This window comes from Neomonachus schauinslandi, chromosome 7, assembly GCF_002201575.2.
Source record: "Neomonachus schauinslandi chromosome 7, ASM220157v2, whole genome shotgun sequence".
Taxonomy (NCBI): domain Eukaryota; kingdom Metazoa; phylum Chordata; class Mammalia; order Carnivora; family Phocidae; genus Neomonachus; species Neomonachus schauinslandi.
In genome coordinates this window covers 85,263,462-85,285,240 of record NC_058409.1, presented here as the reverse complement: position 1 = coordinate 85,285,240, position 21,779 = coordinate 85,263,462, and the positions used below count along the sequence as shown (strand labels likewise).

The 21,779-nt window shown below is 37.2% G+C and overlaps 1 protein-coding gene across 4 annotated transcripts in view; it reads right to left on the bottom strand.

Moving 5' to 3' along the window:
- APC (APC regulator of WNT signaling pathway) overlaps positions 1-21,779 on the bottom strand; it is a 132,009-nt gene that overhangs the window by 95,135 nt on the left and 15,095 nt on the right. The window contains exon 1 of one of the 4 annotated variants that reach the window (XM_044917083.1): positions 2,070-2,096. The exons of the other annotated variants lie outside the window; for them this stretch is intronic. The gene's annotated coding sequence lies outside the window, so the exon portion shown is untranslated. Of the gene's footprint in view, positions 1-2,069; positions 2,097-21,779 lie in introns of those variants that run through there. 4 annotated transcript variants of the gene reach the window in all.

The window sequence follows — 21,779 nt, the reverse complement described above, 5'->3', positions numbered from 1 at the left end:
GGTTAAAAACTCAATACCAAGTAAGATTTATTTTTCATTTAATGAATAATTTGTCGATGACTTATATTGCTTTTCAAATAATTTCTATTATATGCTATTTTATACATTATGTAATGAGACATATTATGAAATAGTTTTATAGACCTATGTTCTTTACATCCTTATACAACACATGACCTTGGATAAAGTCACAACATAATTAATAATACTCTTAACATTTAAAATGAAAATAATGCTACACCGAGCTATTTAGATAGTAAAAGAAGATAATCATAAACTCTCAAAGACTGTCCTAACTTGAGGTTCAAAGAACTAAATGGTACTAGCTATTAAACTTCATTTGCAATTTTAATGTGACATCTTTAATTCTAGCTACAGTTTCCATCAGATTTTTAAAAAGAGATCTTAAGGACTATTAACCCTGATATCCATGATCACATAATTCTTAAAGCAGAAATAATTGTTTAAATAAAGAATAAAATTGCTTTATCAGTGGAAACATTATATAGCCTAATTTATTCAAGTCCAATTCCTTATGTTGAAAAAAAATTACTGAAACAAAATTCCAGGTTCTCTGAAGACTTTCTACTATATAAGCACAATTTAAGAGACACTGTCACTGATCCTGAAGGGCTTTACAAAGCTGCTGCCATCCTGTTCAGGGAGTAGGGAGGTGTGGCAGGCTGGCTACCATAATATGCATAAAGATACAGTATTTAAAACCGTGTTTAATCTGAAAACATATGTTTTTAGACATTTAAGAAAAAGAAAAAAATAAGTGCAATGAAAACACTCTATATCAAGAGTGTATCTTAAGAGTATTTACTAAACAGAAATACATCTAAAAGAAAAACCTTGGTGCTTTAATTTAAAATATTTGCCTTTAGAGTTTATTCAGTAATATCTAAAAGTAAAGAGTAATATAAAATTACTTAATATAGATCTTAAGTATTAATCCTATGAAAAATCTGTCACTATAATTTTTCATAAAGTAATTCACATTATAGTGATTTACTCCTGAATAACCTAATTGATGGCATAAAGCTACACTAACAAAGGAAAAGAGCCACACTGCTTCATACATAATTTATTAACATTTCCTATAGGATTTATGTTAAAGCAAAGAATTTTAACATCTCTTTTGTGATGTAGAATCAAAGTGTCTGATACATTCCACCGTCAAAACATTTCAGCCTGGTATTTTTCCTACTTTAAAAAATTAAACATTTTTTTCCTCCTATTCAGGTTGCAGTTATACACCATGGCTTCTTGTAAATGGACTTCTACCACCAGCATTGCTGCAAGGTTTCTTATTCCTCTGCAGTTGTCTTTTCAGCCTCACAGAGGGAGAAGAGCACTGCTGCAGTCATCTACAAAAAGCCACTACCATTTCGACTTGTAACTAACAAAGGCGCTGGTATTTTTTTTGCCATCCTATTCAGAGACAATTCATTTAGCTGTGTTGCAAAAGCAGGCACTTTTGGTGACCAAAATTTCTCCCATCAACCAAAACCACCACTCAAGCTCTGCAGTACCTGCCTCCTCCTCTTCCTCCTCTCCCAAGTAGCCCTGTCCACTAGGTTCACATCAGCCATCAGCAGCAGCTTTGTATCCCCTCTCTTGGCTACCACTGCATATGTCCTTGTGGCCAGGGAGGAAAAAAAGCCTTTCAATGGGCTAGAGCTTTTGCTTCTCGCCATGAATATGCTCCATTCTTTGTTGTCCTCTACCCGTTTCCTTAGATACTGTTATTGCACTCTGTCAACAGGCATTATAAAAACAAAACCTCCTTCTAGCTTCAAAAACAGCTCTTTCTCACCAGACTCCCCTTAACACTCCTACCCCTCCCCCCTTCTTCCTCTTCTGTCAAAAACCCTGGATCAGAAGCACAGGAAATCCACCTCCTGTGCTGCAGTAGGGGGGAGGGGGGAGACGCCCCTGCCTCCTGGCTTGGCATGTGGCAATGGACCCTGTGCCAAGGAAAGGCCACCGGTTTCAGACAGCGCGAGGGAAAATCGCCTCCTCCTCCCCCCCGCAGCAAGCCGGGCCATCGTGGCTCCAGCACCTACCCCATTTCCGAGCCCAGCAGCACCTCCATTCCGTCTCCAGTGACACCCAGGCGGGCTGCGCCAATACAGCCACATGTCGGTCACGTGTGTCCGCGTCCAGCCAATCAGTGGGTCCCCGACGGGAATGGGGAGCGCCCTGGTCCGCATCCAGCGGATTACACAGCTGCTTCATGCTCGGCTTCCCGACCCGCACTCCGCAATAGGGCACCAAGCCCCGCCCCGCCGCACAGCAGCCGAACCCTAGCCGGCACCTAGTGCTGGTGGGTGCGCCCTCACAGCCCGGGTCCCCAGGCAACCCACAGAAGCCAAGGAAGCTGACTAGGATAATAGGGTGGGGTGGGGGAGGTCCGCAGGGCAGAAAGATTAGCGTGAGATGCTGGAGCTCTGTGGGTGAATAATAAATTACATCTCTGCTGAGATTTACAAGTTTGCAGCACAGAGGAAAAGAATTCTATTAAATGCATTATAACATAAGTTTACTTTACAAGTCATTGATTTGTTAGGTAAATCACTTGAACTATGTTTGAATTAAAAATAGCTACCACAGGGTTGCCTGGGTGGCTCAGTCGTTGGGCGTCTGCCTTCAGCTCAGGTCATAATCCCAAGGTCCAGGGATCAAGCCCCGCGTCGGGCTTCCTACTGGGCGGGAAGCCTGCTTCTCCCTCTCCCATTCACCCCTGCTTGTGTTCCCTCTCTCGCTGTGTCTCTGTCAAATAAATAAATAAAATCTTGTAAAAAAATGATAAAAATAAAAAGAGTTAACCACAAAAGCTGTGATGGCAGCATAGAATGGCGGAGATCAGAATCACGGAGTCACTGTCTGCTCCTGCCACTTAGTAGTTGTGTAGACTTTAGTCACTTAAAGGCTCAGTGCTTCAATTTCCTCTACAAAATGGGAGAAGTACGGAATAAAGGAGTTAATATAAATGATGCAGAATTCAGAGCAGTCCCTGACACAGTAAGTGCTATCAGCTACTCCTAACCTGAAACTTAAAACTTTTTAATGCAAATTCTACATCTCATTTAAATTAAACCACATGATGCTTAAATTACTAATATTTATAAGGTGGAAGGGCAAATTCAAATTGCCAAGAATTTAAAGTAGATTTCAATTTTGGTTTAAATTGGGGGACACCAGTGTGTCCATGATCTATTTCAATTTTTTTTAAAAGATTTTATTTATTTGACAGAGAGAGACACAGAGAGAGAAGGAACACAAGCGAGGGGAGTGAGTGAGGGAGAAGCAAGCTTCCCGCTAAGCAGGGAGCACAATGTGGGGCTCGACCCCAGGACCCTGGGACCATGACCTGAGCCAAAGGCAGACGCTTAACGACTGAGCCACCCAGGTGCCCCCTATTTCAAATTTGAAAGGATATTTAACTTCAGGTTTTTATTTTTTTTGAAGAGTTTATTTATTTATTTGACAGAGTGAGAGATAGCAAGAGCAGGAACACAAGCAGGGGGAGTGGGAAAGGTAGAAGCAGGCTTCCCGTGGAGCAGGGAGCCTGATGCGGGGCTCCATCCCAGGACCCTGGGATCATGACCTGAGCCTAAGGCAGATGCTTAACGACTGAGCCACCCAGGCACCCTAGGTTTTTAAAATGAAATGTTATTGGGGCGCCTGGGTGGCTCAGTTGGTTAAGCGACTGCCTTCGGCTCAGGTCATGATCCTGGAGTCCTTGGATCGAGTCCCGCATCCGGCTCCCTGCTCGGCAGGGAGTCTGCTTCTCCCTCTGACCCTCCCCCCTCTCATGTGCTCTCTCTCATTCTCTCTCTCTCAAATAAATAAATAAAATCTTAAAAAAAAATAAATAAAAAAAGGAAATGTTATTTACTATCTTTTCTCAATTTTTTAAATTAATAGCATGAAAAGAAGAGAGCTATTAAACAGCATATTTGGAGTAATTCCTTTTTATTAAAAATTGTATGAATTAGAAAAGTAACAGACATAGCAAAATGCTCATAGATGTGCACAGAACCAGTGCTCAGTGGTCATCCTTGGAAATTGGGATTTTGGAGTTTTCTCTTTTTCCTTTGTGCTTTTGAATAGTTTTTCTTTGTGTCTATCTTATAATGCCTGATATATATAGCAAATACCCTCCAAATATTTGTTGAACACATGAGCAAACACTGACCATATACTACTAGTAATTAGAAAAATTATATATTAAAAGTTTAAATATATTTAGAAACAATTTTCCTCATATTTGAAAGAAAGGAAACGTGAATCAATTTGACTCTCTCAAATAGCCCTTTCATCAGGATGACTTAGTTTTACAAAAGCCTTTCAAGAGTCTCTTACTGAAAGTGCATGATTCACTGAACAAGACTTCATTATTTATATAGTCACTGACTATTTGTGACAAATTCAGAGTAGATAATTCCTCATAAGGCCTAAACTTCTGGAAAGAAAAAGTACCCTTCAAAACAAAGAATACACTTTAGAAGCTCCTAAAAATAACTTCTTAGTATCCTAAGAAACAATTCTATGACTCTTGACTCAGACTATGATTCAAGCTGTTCTTTAGTAAACCAGTTTGTAGCTAAAATATTTGTCTAAATTTTTACTGTTATGTCTTGCACAAGTCAATCAGTGACTCAAATGACAAAATTTTATAAGAAAGCTCTGACCGTTACATGTCCATTAATCATGATAATTCAAATCTAAAAGCAAGCCAATCTAAAAACTTCACATTTTACAATATTGCCAACTGAATTATTCAGTAAGATTTTCTCTTTAAGTATTCCACAAAAGTTTGATTTGAATTTTTTTTTAAGATTTTATTTATTTATTTGAGAAAAGCAGCATGAACACGGGGCTAGGGTAGAGGGAGAGGGAGAGGCAGACTCCCTGCTGAGCAGGGAGCTCGATATGGACTGGATCCCAGGACTCTGCCTGGGATTATGACCTGAGCCGAAGATAAATGCTTAACTGACTGGGCCAGCCAGGCGCCCCTGATTTGAATTTTATTTTTAAAATATATTTAGCTATTTTAAAAACAATTGATTAAAAATATGTACAATCGACGGGGCGCCTGGGTGGCTCAGTTGGTTAAGCGACTGCCTTCGGCTCAGGTCATGATCCTGGAGTCCCTGGATCGAGTCCCGCATCGGGCTCCCTGCTTGGCAGGGAGTCTGCTTCGTCCTCTGACCCTATCCCCTCTCATGTGTTCTCTCTCTCTCATTCTCTCTCTCTCAAATAAATAAATAAAAAATCTTTAAAAAAAAAAAATATGTACAATCGAAATGTATTGGGCCAAGTCTGAACACAATGAAGATCATTAAAACATTAATTGGTGCTACCACGTTTGTATGTATTTCAGAATATAGCTTCTGCCATCCCTATTTAAATAAAAATGTTAGCATTAAGACTATATATGTATTTATGCACTAAAAATATTTTATGATTAAAGTGAAACACCACAGAAATAAATGTATGTTAAGGCTACTGCAAGACTGCACTGATAAACATGCTTTTGATTTCAAATATCTGTTCATTTATGATCAGATCTGATGGCTTTTAGTAAATGTTAGTAAGTAAATGTTATAAATATGAACACATGGGTTCATCTTAAAAAAAGAAAACCTTCTGAACCTTCTGCAGGTTAAACAATTAATGATTAAATAAATAAATAGGATTCTTAATGTCTTAAATCTTGCATTCCATTTTAACATAGACACGTTTGGCCTAATTTTAAGACTTGTGATTTCAAAAACTGGCAAGAATAATACGGGCAACATTATTAACTAGTATAAAAGGAGTTAGTTAGTGCTCCTTTCTGTTATCTTAATCGACTCTTGTGCTTTGTCAATATTTAACTCTCTTTATTGGAGACCTCAGATACAGTGAAATAGAATAGACTTATGCCTATGTAGATATCAACAAAAGTTTTTTTCTTTAAAAATAATAATTATGTATTGAAAAAGTACACACTAGTGTAAATCTAAGTTCTCCAGGTGCTAAGCCATCAGATAAAACTCAGATTCATTTAGAAACCTCAGGTCTTTAGATTTATACTGGCTTATAGTAAGACAAAAAAGCATAAAAAGAGAATTAAATGAGACCCATTTCAAAGGCCAATTTGGTTATGAAGACCAGTTCTCCCATCTTTTCTATATTTTTCAGGACATGGGAAGAGCTGAATTGTTACAATCGCAATGGGATTTTTAGTGATGTATAAACTAAGTGGGAGATACAATCATAGTCTACTTATCTGTATATTCTATGTTACCTCAAGAGGCAAAAATTTCTCAAAATAAATGTTCCTAGCACCAATATTTAAAGCTTAAGTAGTTTTTCTCCCTCCAATCTTTTTCCTCTCTAATCGGCAAGTAATACCAAAATAATTTTTTACACCCCTACTCAAAGAACATTTCATGGCTTTCCACTGCTAACAATGGCACTGAGACAGCTTGGAGTTTAATCATGGAGTGCCTTGAATGGCTTATCAATTAATTAGTCTTCCTACACCAAAAGGCTTCCTACTTGTATTAAGTTTCTTATGGCTGCCATAACAAATTACCACAAAGTCCATGGCCTAAAACAACAAAATGTGTTATCTCACACTTTTGCAGTTCAGAAGTCCAAAATGGGTCTCACTCTAAGCTAAAATCAAGGTATCTACAGGGCTGCCCTCCTTTCTGGAGGCCTTAAGGCAGAATCTGTTTTCTTGTCCTTTCTAGCTTCCAGAGACCGAATACATTCCTTGGTTCAAGGCCTCCTTCCTCCATCTTCAAAGCTAGCAACAGTGGAGCGAGTCCTCAATTTGTAGCACTATGATTTTGCTGCTACTGTCATCTCTTTCTTTGGCTCCTGTTCTACTTCCCTCTTACACTTTCACTTCAAGGACTCTTACACTGGTCCACCTCAACAATCCAGGACAATCTCCCTATTTTCAGGTTACCTCATTAGCAACTTTATTCCATCTGCAACCTTAATTCCCCTTTGTTACATAATCTAACATACTTAAAGGTTCTGGGGATTAAGAGGTGGACATCTTTGGGGAGCCATTATTCTGCCTACCACACTACAGTTTAATCTTTATTTCAGAACTTGCATCCTAATAATAGTCCAATCAAACTAAATACTTAGCCATTTCTGTAACTCACCTTAAATGTAGGATTTTTGCCTTTATTCTAATGTGATACAGTAGAAGGTTCCAGCATATAGAGATTGAAGACTAAGGCTCAAAGTTCTGAATCTTTCATTTTGTAGCTCTATGACTTTGGATAAGTCACTTAACTATTCTAAAATTTGGCTACTTTTTCATCTGTAAAATGAGAATAACTGTTTGGCTTATTATACAGTGCTGTTTAACGATCAAATGTGTAATTCTGAACAAATTTTATAAACTATAAAATACTTTTTTTAAAGTAAAGGATTACTAATTGTTCTACTGGTCCAAATCAAGGCTCAGCTTAAATATACATTTCCACGAAGTAATCTACCATCCCATCTAGAATCAATTCACCCTCCTCTTTGCTCCATAGATACTATCTCTTTTGTGGCACACACACATTTTGCACCTTTGTGTGCACATCTCCTTTCCCATTCCTGACCATAACAATCTTGAGGGAAGAGTCACACTTGATTTTCTTGTACATCTCATGGTATGTACCACAGTATTTTGTGCATCACAGGTATTCACTAAATATTAGTATAAGGAATGATTTAAAATTAATCTCCAAAGGGCATCAATGCAGACATTTTCATGGGATAAAAGTAGAGCAAATGCTGAATAATGAATACCATTGCAAAATACAACTTTCTACAGTAGAAACAGAATACTTTAAATAAAAGACCCTGGGTCCTGTAGATGGAAAAAACGTGATGCAGCCTTGGGACTAAGTTTCTAAGGTTAGGTGGCTGCACAGTAGAATCACTTTAGGAGCTTGAAGAATTTAAAACACCATTAAGTCAGAATCTCTAAAAATGAGGCCCAGGCATTAGTATGTGCTACCAGGATTGAGAAGTAGTAAGCTCTACTTTAGCTTTCGCTGCCAAAGTTCCTACTGCACGATGGGAGGGAGGCCTTTTTTGAAATGCCTTTTAATTTAGAGCGCTATATAGCCTGAGACATCTGCTTACAGGAGAAAAAAGTTCCTATTAGATGAAATTTAAATTAAAATAATGTTGTGGATCAGTGAGGATACATGAAAATAGGCAGTAGTTTCAAAGGTCCTTAAAATGTTTACAATGCTTATATTGAAGTAAATCCAGTGAAAAATTATCCTATATATAATTAGATACATACACAAAAAGAGTTATATTCAAAGACACTCAGTATTGTTTACACTCTTGAAATGTTAGAAACAACCTCAACGATTGATAACAACTTGGTTAATCATACTTGTGGTACACTTAAAGAGGATTAAAATTATGTCAGATATACAACTGCATAAAAAAGCATAAAATACTTCAGAATAAATTTAACTAAACAGATGAAAGATCTGTACACTGAAAACTATAAGACCCTGATGAAAGCAATTAGAGAAAACACAAATAAATACAAAGACATTCCATGATTATAGACTGGAAGAATACTGTTAAAATGTCTATACTACCCAAAGCAATCTACAGATTTAATGCAATCCCCATCAAAATTCCAACAGCATTTTACACAGAAATGGAACAAAAAATCCTAATATATTTTGTATGAAACCACAAAAGGCCCTGAATAGCCAGAGTGATCTTGAGAAAGAACAAAGCTGGAGGCACCACACTTCCTGATTTCAAACTACATTACAAACCTATAGTAATCAGAACAGTATGGGGGCACCTGGGTGGCTCAGTTGGTTAGGCGACTGCCTTTGGCTCAGGTCATGATCCTGGAGTCCCGGGATCGAGTCCCGCATCGGGCTCCCTGCTCAGCGGGGAGTCTGCTTCTCCCTCTGACCCTCCCCTCTCTCATGCTCTCTCTATCTCATTCTCTCTCTCAAATAAATAAATAAAATCTTAAAAAAAAAAAAAAAAGAACAGCATGGTATTGGCATAAAACCAGACATACAGGGATGGATGCCTGGCTGGCTCAGTCAGTACAATACACGACTCTTGATTTTGGGGTAGTGAGTTTGAGCCCCATCTTGGGTGTAGAGATTACTTTTTAAAAAAATTAAAAACTTAAAAGATGATCCTGGGTAGGCCCAATGTAATCAAATGAGTCCGCAAAAGCTTCAAAGCAGTTAATGACTTCCCAATGAAATTCAAATAAATTTCAAATGCCTTACCTTGGTTTATAAAATTGTATATATAACCTAGCTCCTGCTTCCATTCCCACTCTTCTCCCCTCCTCACCTTCTCGTTGCTCTGTCTTATGCTTTTGTACTGCCTTTCCTTCAGCCTCAAGAACTCTGCTCCCACATCTTCAAATGACTGCTCCATCTTATTCAGATCTTGACATAAATGCCACATCTTCAAAGAGACCTTCCATGATTACCTTATCAACATTGGTACTGACCTTAAACTTTCTACCACAGCATGCTGTTTTGTCCTCAAATCATTTAAGATCTGAAAGGCTCTATCCATGTATCTATGTGTTTATTTTTCTGTCTCCTTCATTGCTTGCCAAACTGGAATATAAATTCCATGAGGACAGGATTCTCGATTCTTGTGCACTGCTGTTCCCTTCACATCTAGAATAGTACTTGGTGCACGGTACACATTCAATACATACTGTTGAATGTATGAATGTAGATGATATAAAGATGAGTGAGACATCAATTTAGAATCAAGTAGGGGGCCTAAAACATTTACAACAAAAGTTTCAATACAAGGCAACGTGTATCAAAGGATGAGAGATTAGATGATTTCTGGCTAGTTGATCAAGAAAGATTTCAGACAGAAAAGAGCAACAGAACCAGCCTTGAAAGGTGTTTAGGAATTTTTCAGGACAAAGATTTTGATTTTGTCTGTTAGGTTAAAAAATTTAGACTTCACCTTATGGGCAATTAAAAATATAGGTGTTTCAAATAAATTAGGATACACAATTAGAGGCAAAAGCCACAAAAATTAAGAAGACTAGTTTCTAGTTCTTAAGACAATAAAGAATCAGAAATTATATGTATATTACTACTAATTTATAGTTAAATTTAATGACCAAAGACTTGTTCAATTGGAAAATATAATGGCAGGGAAAAACACTAAATTTTATACTCTATAAGAAATTTAATTTTGCTTTATTTGTTGTTATTTTAGCAATTTTGACAACACTTATTTATTAATTTTATGTTGTTAACAAAACAACAAAAAAACCACAAAGTCATCTTTGGCAACCATTTTATCCAACTAATACAATATTCAAATATTTGCATATAAGTGAGGGATATTTTGTTTTCTAAATTCTTTTTTTTTTTTTTTTAAGATTTATTTATCTATTATTTTAGAGAGAGAGAGACAGCATGTGTGGGGCTGGGGGAAGGAGGAAGGCCAGATGGAGAGGGAGAGAGAGAATACCAAGCAGACTTCCCACAATGTAGAGCCCAACATGGGGCTGGATCCCATACCCTGAGATTGCGACCTGAGCTGAAACCAAGAGTCGGATGCTCAACCGACTGAGATACCCAGACACCCCGTTTTCTAAATTCTTAACATGACCTAATCAGGTCAAGTTCCAGGTTTAGGGCATCCAGTGTTTCAAACTATCCTCTTGGGGAAAAAAATTCTGATCAATTTTTTAAAACTAATTGTTTAAAACAAGACTTTATGCTTTCCCTTTTTTAAAAAAAATAGTATGCCTTGTTTAATGATGTTAACTTGGATCTTTACCAAAAACAACTGTAAGATTGCTCCCCAAAATACAACTTAAAATACAAACTTATAAACCCTATTCATAAAGGTAACATTTTAACACTAACAGCTCAGGGACTTCAGTTACCAAAACAGCACCAAATGTTTATAGTTATCACTGTGAATTCAAGAAAAAGAAGCATACAGAAGGAGTTTTTTTAAAATAATCTTTCTCATGTGGTGCCTGGCAGTCTCAGTCAGTAAAGCATGCGAATCTTGATCTCAGTGTCATGAGCTCAAGCCCCACGTGGATGCAGAGATTACTTAAAAATAAAATCTTCAGGGGCGGCTGGGTGGCTTAATTGGTTAAGCATCAGACTCTTGGGGCGCCTAGGTGGCTCAGTCGGTTAAGCGTCTGCCTTCAGCTCAGGTCATGATCTCAGGGTCCTGGGATCGAGTCCCGCAACGGGCTCTCTGCTCTGTGGAGAGCCTGTTTCTCCCTCTCCCCCTGCTCTTCTCTCTCTCTCTCTTTTTGTCAAATAAATAAATAAAATCTTAAAAAAAAAAAAATGCTCTAAACTCTTTAAAAAAAAAAAGGCATCAGACTCTTGATTTCAGCTCAGGTCATGATCTCAAGGTTGTGAGATTTAGCCCTGCAGCAGGCTTTGTGCTCAGTGGGGAGTCTGCTTGAGATTCTCTCCCTTTGCCCCTCTCCCTGCTCACACTTTCTCTCTCTCACTCAAATAAATAAATAAAATCTTAAAAAAAAAACAAACAAACCTTGGGGCACCTGGGTGGCTCAGTCAGTTAAGCATCTGCCTTTGGCTCAGGTCATGATCTCAGGATCCTGGGATAGAGCACCACATTCGGCTCTCCACTCAATGGTGAGGCTGATTCTCCCTCTCCCTCTCCTGTGATCTCTTGCTTTCTTTCAAATGAATAAATAAAAATCTTTAAAAAAAATAAAATCTTTAAAATAAATAAAACAGACTTTCTCCAAGGAAAACATAATTAAAAATTATGTTAAATTATCATAAAATACCTAGATTACTTGATGGATCATTTATAAATTTGTAACATACACATTGGCCCTTGAACTATATTAGAATTAATAAGGAAAAACCCAATTTTTATTTATGTTAAAAACAAAACTTGGTGTACATAAAAGAATAAATTACAGCCAAATAACGGCACTTACTTTATTTATTACAACCTTAAACCAAATCCTTGAGTCAAGATTTTTATTCTCATACTAATATCCCCAAATCCTTACCTTGGATGAGGAAATAATTACTTTTTCAACACCCTATATGCCAATTGCATTTGGTATTGCCTAGTTCTAAATAATTTGCTTTCTTTTTGAAAATATTCCCTTCCTCTTGCTTTACGCTGAATTTTAAACATGTAAGGCAAAGTACAGACTATACAATCATTTCACTTCTGGATACCTGAGCGTAAATATTTGCTATTATAGGCTAAATAATCCAAACATATTATTATTAAGTATAATGAAAAAAAAAATCTACCAAGAATTATTGGACTGTGTCAGTCAAGTCAGAAACCTCTGGTCACCTGAACTATCCCCAAAAGTACCTAACATATAGATTCATTTTAACATTCAGGATAATGAATCACCTAACAAAAGAACTCAAAATAAATACTTAATATTATGTTTTAAGAGGGAAGAGAGAAAGGAAAACCAAGGCAAATGAATAAACCTAATTCCCTACTTCAATATAATGTTTTTTAAAACTAGGACTTCAGGGGCGCCTGCGTGGCACAGTCAGTTGAGCGTCTGCCCTCGGCTCGGGTCATGATCCCAGCGTCCTGGGATCGAGTCCCACATCGGGCTCCCTGCTTGTCGGGTAATCTGCCTCTCCCCTTCCTCCCCACCCCCCGCTCATGCTCTCTCTCTTTCTATCTCTCTCTCTATATATATAAATAAATACAATCTTTAAAAAAACAAACTAGGACTTCACATTTATTTTGTCTTTTTAAACTTTCTTTACCAAGTCTGCCAACATTGGGTAGAATTATTTGAAGTGTCACATAGCTTTTATGGAAGCAAAAAGTAAGATTTCTTAAGAACTGGACCAAATTTCATTTCACATTCTACCACCTTTCTCAGTAGACACCAGCATTCATCAATAAGCATCTTGATCCCAAATCAGTGTGTACCTAATACAATATGAAAAAGGTATTTTCTTAATCTTTTCCCAAAGAAAGTCTGCAATTTAATTCAAACAGTTAGATCTGCTCAATAAAACACTGGAGACTTTCAGAGAAAAGAGATCTTTCTGATATTCATTCTTTTACAACAGGGAACACAAAAGTCTTTACAAAAAAAGTCTCCTACGGAGTGATAAGACATTTTGGCAGGATTTATCAACCATTTATTTTATGCAAACAGTCTATATAAAATATTATTTGCTGGAAGCTTAGACAGTTGATTCTCACCCTCTTCCCACAGTCCCTGGACACTTCTTTGAAATAGTTTTTTTTTTTTGTCTAGTACTACTTTACACTATGCTACTTGAAATGTTTTAAAAACTACTCAAGAAACTTAACAGTGGTTTCCTCTGGGGAGTCGAATTGAGTGGTGCTTTCATTTTTACCGCTTAAAATTTTTTTAAGTAAGCTCTACACTTAACGTGGGGCTTGAACTCACAACCCTGAGATCAAGACTCGCATGCTCTACCGCCTGAACCAGCCTAGCTAGCACCCTCTTTACTGCTTAAATTTTTAAGTGATCTGTACTACTTCTACATGAACAAACAAAGCACTAAGCTATATTTAAAACAACAAAAAAATTCCTAATTGTTAGCTTCTACAAAGACCTTTCAAGATTAGTATTTTCCACCTTTCATAGCGTTCAACTGGTGACAAAATAAAAGTTCAAGCTCATTAGCAACACATGTGTAAGGTCCTTTATGATCTGAGCCCTTCATACCTCTCCAAGCCACCCAACTACTCTAGCTATACTCCAACCAAATGGACCCCTATACACTTACCCCCAACTCATACTATTTTATCTCCTGGAAGGTTCTCACCCCCACTTTTTTACCTACCTAATGCTAACCGATTTTTAGGACTCAGTGTAGATGGCACCTCCCAAAAGCCTTCTCTAACTTCTCTTGTCAGAGTCAGATCCCCTCTTCCCCAATATGCTTTCAGAGGGTCCTCAGTTTACCAGCTATTTCATTTACCGTACACTTGGGATTATTTATTTACTGATCTTTCTCATTAAACTCCTTCAAGACAAGACTCTCATTTTGTATTTCAACATTGTGTTCTCAATAGCCAGTAGCCTGGTCCAAAGTAGTTACTAGAATGTTTGTGGAATATGAGTGAACTACCTCTCATATGTCAAGATCCACTTCTGTGAAGCTATCTTTATTCTGAGTAGTCAGATGATCTTCCCCCTAGGCTCCTGTAGAACTTAAATCAATTATCAACTTAAATTAGATCTATTTTCCCCATTAGACCATGAGCTTCTGAACAAGGATCTCTGTCTTCATTTTCTTAACTATACAAGCATTGTCCCAGGTATCTAGCAGAAATTAAATGTGTGTTGAGTGAAAGAAATGAATATTCCTTAAAAAGGACAAGTGAAAAAATAACAAGTGTAGGATAGTCTGCTCATTTTTAAAAAAAGATTTTATTTATTTGAGAGTGAGAGAGAGCATGAGCGGGATGAGGGGCAAAGGAGGAAGCAGACTCCCTGCTGAGCAGACCTGAGTTGAAGGCAGACACTTAACCAATTGAGCCACCCAGAGCCCCAGCCTGCTCATTTTTTATTTATTTCTCCATATTTATGATAATAAGACACCATAAAGCTCTAAAAACATTTTGAGCTTGCTTATGATTAGGGATAGGATAGGCAGCCACTAAGCCTGGTGATGGGTATTAAAGAGGGCACGTATTGAATGGAGCACTGGGTGTTACACACAAACAATGACTCATGGAACACTACATCAAAAACTAATGATATGGGGCGCCTGGGTGGCTCAGTCGTTAAGCGTCTGCCTTCGGCTCAGGTCATGATCCCAGAGTCCTGGGATCGAGCCCCACGTCGAGCTCCCCACTCTGTGGGAAGCCTGATTCTCCCTCCCTCTCCCACTCCCCCTGCTTGTGTTCCCTCTCTCGCTGTGTCTCTGTCAAATAAATAAATAAAATCTTTAAAACAAAAAACCAAAAAAACTAATGATGTAATGTATGGTGATTAACATAACATAATAAAACAAAATTAAAAAAAAAAAGTCCCACTTTAAATGCCTTGCAAAGACTTGGGGAAGGGGTGAGAATGGTAAGTGAAGGAGAGAAACTTTCTCCAGGGCAACAAAATGTAAGGATGTTGCTGGCATGCCAAACTGAAATGCTGAATGCATTTTCCTATAGAAATAGTGGTATTCAGTGTTACCCATGGTAGTTACGGGAGTTAACACGACCTATGGATTAAGTGGTCTATGGGCAGAGCTGGGACATAACTGTAACAGTCAACACTATCCTGTGGGTCCATACTGGAGGTTTAGATTTTTGAATACTAGATATTCTTCTCCTAATATTCCCCCCCCACAAAAGAATATCTTAATTTCATCACAACAGGTTTGATATAGTGTTTAACATATTCAAGAAAACAGCACAGAAATTTATGTAACTCACATAATTGAACAGTACATTTTAACACTACTGTATTAAAAATATACCAATAAATTAATCAAATAACTCCCCTGTAACTTCAAGCTTTTCAAGGCACATCTTCACCTATTTATCTTAGTTTAAATCCAATGACTCCACTTTCTTTGCTACTTTCTCAAGGGGAGATTTTTTCCCCCTCACATCCCCTTAGGCAGGGCTGGAGTGGGGGTGGTGGGGCGGGGGAGTAGTGCTGGTGGTGGGATAATGGAGCTGGCTCGGATCACACTAAATTTACAACTATAAACATGCTAAGATATTCAACACTGCCTGGCAGGATTACTGGGTTTCCTAGAAAGCCAGCTTTCCCAGTCTCTGAGTTAACATCTTCATACCTTTCTTCTCTCCTTAAACCTACAACACACCTATTTTCCTACCCAGGCCACTTTCAGTTGAAGACCTACTTCACTCCATTAGAGAGAAATTCTCTCCTACTTCCCTACCAAGCCTACACTGTTTCCCTCCTATTAAAATGGATAAAGCACTCCTGTTCCTATGAAAGACCAATACCCTCACTTGGGCAATGGATTCCAACTACTCTTATGTTTCCAAGAAGTCGCCTTTGAGTAGCCCCTCTCTCTCCTGCATAACCAATTTCTCCTCTTCTACTTGATCATTCTCATGAACACACACACGCTCTAGTATCACTCATCTTTACAAACCCCTCTCTTGACCTTAGCCCACCACACATACACTAGATATGACCCCTCTCTGTTCTACTCACAGCAAAACTTCTTGATCTAGTGACCTTCATTTCCTCTCTATTTTCTCACCTCTAATTCATTCTTTAACCCTCCCTAATCTTAAACAATTTCCTGAAGCTCAACTGCCAAGGTCACCAATGACCACGTGTAGCCAAATTCCACTGTTAGTACAACAGTCTCTTAGTAACATGAGACAAACATGATCTCTCTCTTCTACCTTAAATAACGTCTTCTCTTGGCCTGTATGCCATTCTCCTGTTTTCCCTCTCCATTTCCTTTAATGATTCTGCTTTTCACTAGTCTTCTAAAAGATGGAGTGCCTCAGCAAGTATTTTAGGACTACTTTTTCTCTTTGTTGTTTTCTCACCTAGTCCCAAGGTTTTAACCAACATCCATATGATGCTAAACCTCAAATTTATATCTCCATCCTAATCCTCTCTGAATATCCAACTATTTCATATGTCATTTGGATGTCTGAGACATTTATTTTTTAAAAGATTTTATTTATTTATGAGAGAGCAAGCGAGAGTGAGCGAGAGCGAGTGAGAGCGCGCACACACACGCACACTCACAAGCAGTGGGGAGGGGCAGAGAAGAGGGAGAAGCAGATTCCCCACTGAGCAGGGAGCCCAATCCGGGGCTTGATCCCAGGACCCTGGGATCATGACCTGAGCTGAAGGCAGATGCTTAACCAACTGAGCCACTCAGGCATCCATCTGAGACATTTAAACAAAATCCCTGCCACACTTAAATCTTCAAACTCTCTCACTCCACTTAAATCTTCAAACTCTCACTCCTCTAACATTACACATGGGCAATTTTTTTTGTTTTATCTTACATGGCAGCCTTACTCTTCCATACCATTCCAGTGGCATAAAAATGCCAAAACCTTAAATTTCTGCAGATTATAATCAGAATTCATTATTTTGTGAGTGAAAGATGCCCTATATCCACTCCAATTTCCAGATGACACCTGGATTCAAAGGCTAGATTAAAGTAATAACATCTATAGACGATGTAGCAAAGATTTCAGCAATGTGTTAAAGCCAAAGGATACATCCTACAATTTCTAAGAGGAAGATTGTGTTAGTGTCTTTAGATAGTCCCAGTTTACGTGATTTTTCTTCTCATCAAACATCAAACATAATAAAAATTAAATCACTGCAAAAAGCTTGGCAATCAAACATGCATTTTCCTGAGCAGCACATAAATAATAGAGAGGGGTACGGCATCCTGAAAGCCTTAGGCTCTCTTGCATAAATTCACCTTGAGATTACCACAAACATAAAATAAAAGAGTGCTGATCCAATCCTTATTTAAATGGAGGTGAGGTGCTATGGTTCGGAGGTACTTCCATCACATTCCAAAATTATCCCCAATAATCTTTAAAATGCTCGTCTTCAAGCCTTCGGATGCTACTGTACCATGCTTAATAGATCCGACCTATAGATCATTAAGATACTGTAGAAGTGACTTCTGAGGCTAGGTCACAAAGACATTGTAGCTTCCACCTTGATCTCGTGGATTGCTCACTCTGAAGCCAGCCACCAGTGTTATAAGGATACTCAGGTAACCCTATGGAAAGGCCAATCTGGAGCCCAAAGCAGCACCAACTTGTCAGCCTAATGAGTGAGTGACCTTGGAAGCAGATCCTCTAGCCCCAGTAAAGTCAACAAATGTTGCTCATGTAGACAGGGAATAAGCAGAATATACAGATTCCCTCACCTTATTGTAATCCACAGTGGAAATTCCTAACAACCACCTTTTTGTGTGGTTAGCAAATGACCTACTCTAGTCAGATTTTCCCAAATTAACTTTTAATCATGGGGCCACTTTTGTTAAACTCTAAACAAGCAGGATTTTCACACTTTAGTATCAGATAATCAGATTTAAATAGCAAGTTGTTTATCCCCTTGCAGTATCTGCTTCATACCTTTTAAAGTAAAAAAATTCTTCTGGAGGTCAAATAAGAATTATCATTATGATTTAAAATTCTTAAGTGTATTATGTTCCAGGATGCTAATTTTTGATGAAAACACAAATCACTCTACCGTATTAGCATATGTATTTGCCTTCTTAAAGAACATCCACAGATAGTATTTGTGAAATTTTGGGTTTCTGTGGACTACAGCTTGAAAGACTAAACAAAAAATGGTAACGGTGTTTGCCTCTGCAGAGAGGATGCAGGTGGCTGAAGGACAGGACTAGATTTATTTTCATTTCATACATACTTTCTTATACTTTTTGAAATGTGTGCTATATGCATGTAATATTTGCTCAAAGATAATACTGCTCAAAGATGATAAAGTCTCTTTTCCTGAGGAAGCTATATTTTTTGTCTAAAATGAGAGACACCGGGAACAACTTTAGTACTTATTCAAAACCATGCTCATTACTTCTAAGTAAGACATTATCTTGGTATCTTAATAGTGCCTACATCTAAGTTTGAGGCTAAGAAGCAAGTTAGGTTTTTACAAATCTGCAAACAACCAAAACGATATGAGAAGAAACAATCTGGCTTTGACAACATAAAAACAGCATGATTTTTTAAATTTCACATGCAGATCAGCTTTAGAAAAGTCACCTGAGATGGTTGCTCCTTATACCACTTCAGAAAAATATTTGGAATAAAAACATAGTGAAAACATAATATGCCCTCATTTTGTAGACACATAAGTTAAATCACAAGAAGGTTAAGTGATTTGTCCTGATCTAGCTAAAGACAGTGCCAAATATTTGACTCCAGGTTTCATTCTCCACTAAACCAAAGTCAATTATTTCTGATTTAGAAATCCAAATATATTTATCTTTAACAGAGAAATGTCTTCCTATACCACTGGTTGGTCCTTAATGTCAATAAAAAATGGACAAATATAATGAGGATATAGGTATTAGGTAAAAATCATGTAAAACACCCTAATTAAATTAAATGATGAACATAGGTAACACAAGTAATAAAACCGGAAGCCTCCACTACTAGGTTTACAGAGGGCCTTCAAGCAACTTCATTAACAACCAATAAAAGACAAAGGAAATATTTTAATTTGCAACTCAGTGAGATACATTAGGAACAGAATTAGCCCCCCGCCCACACAATAACCTGCTTTTTGGGGGGCATATAAAGCAGTATACAAAACACTGGTCACAGAAAATGAGAACTCTCTTTTTTTCCCCCATTCAATTACTCTTTTCAGTTCCTTACATTTAACATTTTGGCAAGAAAACTGTCATGGTTTAAGTCCGGTCTTCACAGCGCTAATAACATTTAATTAGCAGGTGGTTATCTGAATTGAGCTACAAAACTTTTGTCAAAGACCTAATTCTACACTAAATCAAAAATCTCATTAGTACAATACAAACTAATATAAAATCATAGCATGTGGTAACTCATCATAAAATATCAAGTTGTGGGGGGGAAATCCTACCAATACGTACTTCCAAAAGACAGCATATAAATTCTCTATGGAAGTGAAGCAATAACTGGATTTTAAAGCTGGCATAATACATCACATTGGTATAAAAGAACTGATTTTTCTCAGTTTTTCTGAGTAAGCATTAACTTTCTGCAAAAATTCGTAACTTGTTTCAAGTTAGGCCACTCTGTAATTCATTAGAATATATGAGATATGAGTGAGTATTCAACCAAATGAGCACAATAATTAAAATATGTTTGTAGGTTTTGTCCAGTGTGACATTTTTTCCCAAGTTTATTTTCTTAACTGATAGCTAGTATCATCTTTCAGTGATGCTAATGTGTAAACTGATGTTAGAGAAAACAGACGGAGAACTCTTGTGTTAGAATTAAGAAGCTATAAATGCTATTGAAATAATAGAAAAGATATCAGCGTCTCTGAAATGAAACCATAACAAAGAAAAATAAGACAAGAAATGAAAGACTAGAATAAGAAGAGTAGAATGTCATAGGCCTAATTAACTAATTAAACTAAAATCCAGCTCTAATGAACATAAAATATGATAGGGAAATTGTGTGTTACGGTGGTACAGAGGCACTGCAAGATTTTGGAAACAAGTTAATAAGCACATTGACTGAATATGCTAAATGTTATTACGGTAGAATGGTATCATTCATCATTGTCTAGAGGTACTTATTCTAACATAAGAGCTGCTTTTTTATATTATTGAAATAAAAATCTTCAGAAAATACATATGAAAGTCCAATTTAGGAATAGCACAGACATTAAGAAATGCTGAGACTGAATGTTGAGACTAATTCATATCTGAATTTAGTCATAGCTAGCAAATTAAGGAATTAAACATTAGACTCCACAAATTAAATTTAGAAAGTATAAAATTAATTGAATTTGTAATAAGTATATAGATATTCAAGATGCATTAATATTTTATCAGTTCTTAATAGTTGCTGATAAATCATCATCTTAGCTGTGTCTGGTATAGCTATAGTATCATATGGCTGAAAAGAACCTCAAGAAACTATGAAGAGCAAGAGATGTGGATATTAGGTCAGTATAACTTTAGGGAAATCAAGTCACTCAGACTTCCTTGGGCCTCTGTCTTAACATGTTTAAAATGGGAGAGGGGCAGGAACAGAGGGCACATGAAAAACTCGCTGTCTAGAGTCTCTTCTAGTTCTAAAATTCTGTCACTTCATTCTTTGGTTCACTGAAGGGAAGTGAGCAAATCTAAAACAAGGAAGCTGTTTAAATCTGACATAGTAGGGAAGTGAAGGGAACTGTAATTAACAAGAAACTTAGTATTTTCTTTTAGCAGAGAGAAAAAACAATCAAGTAAACAAATATGAGAATTCTAGGTTTCCTTAAAAGAGAACTGCTTTTGTATTTTGTTGATGCATCAATGTAATCACAAAGTGAAACGGCATTTCATGGGAACAGCTGTGATTAGTATCAGGTTAAACGTCTTTAAAATAAAAATATATTGGTGTTATACAAAGTTTTCAACACTCCTCCAACCACAGAATGTCAATTTATGTAGACTACTACAGTTTAGTTTGCCTAGTAAGATTTCTAACCTGTGTGTTTAACCTATTTAATCAATTCAATTTCTGAAATCAAATGCAAATTATACATATAATACTTTAAAAAGATGTGGGTTCGAAGGTTCAAAAATCACATTCGGTCCCTGAGATATACCAAAAAATATTTAGGAAAATAAAAATAGAAATCACGACATCCATATGGCATTAAAGAAAGCTGTCACAATTACTGGAAATGAACCCCACTTCCAACAAAAATACTAAGGGACAAATGTTTGCAGTCCTTCCTCAGCTCAGTGCATTCTCCTTCCCTCTTCACACATCTCTTCAAAAAATGTTCACATTTTACCTCTTTGCTCACAGAAAGGACAATTCCTATCACAATGTACTACCCTCATTACACTTATTTCTGACTTCCCCAGTCAAAGAAAAGATCTTCTGCCTCCTTCCCTTGGGGTTTTGCAAAGTAATGGAATAATGCGATAAACAATGCTAAAGTATTAAAAGGCAACCATACTTTAATGTTTACCTTTTCCAGATATCTCATTTGTAACATAAAAGGGCCTGAATACAAAGAAATGCCTACTGTAGAAGTGTCAAGTCCTCCTTGAACA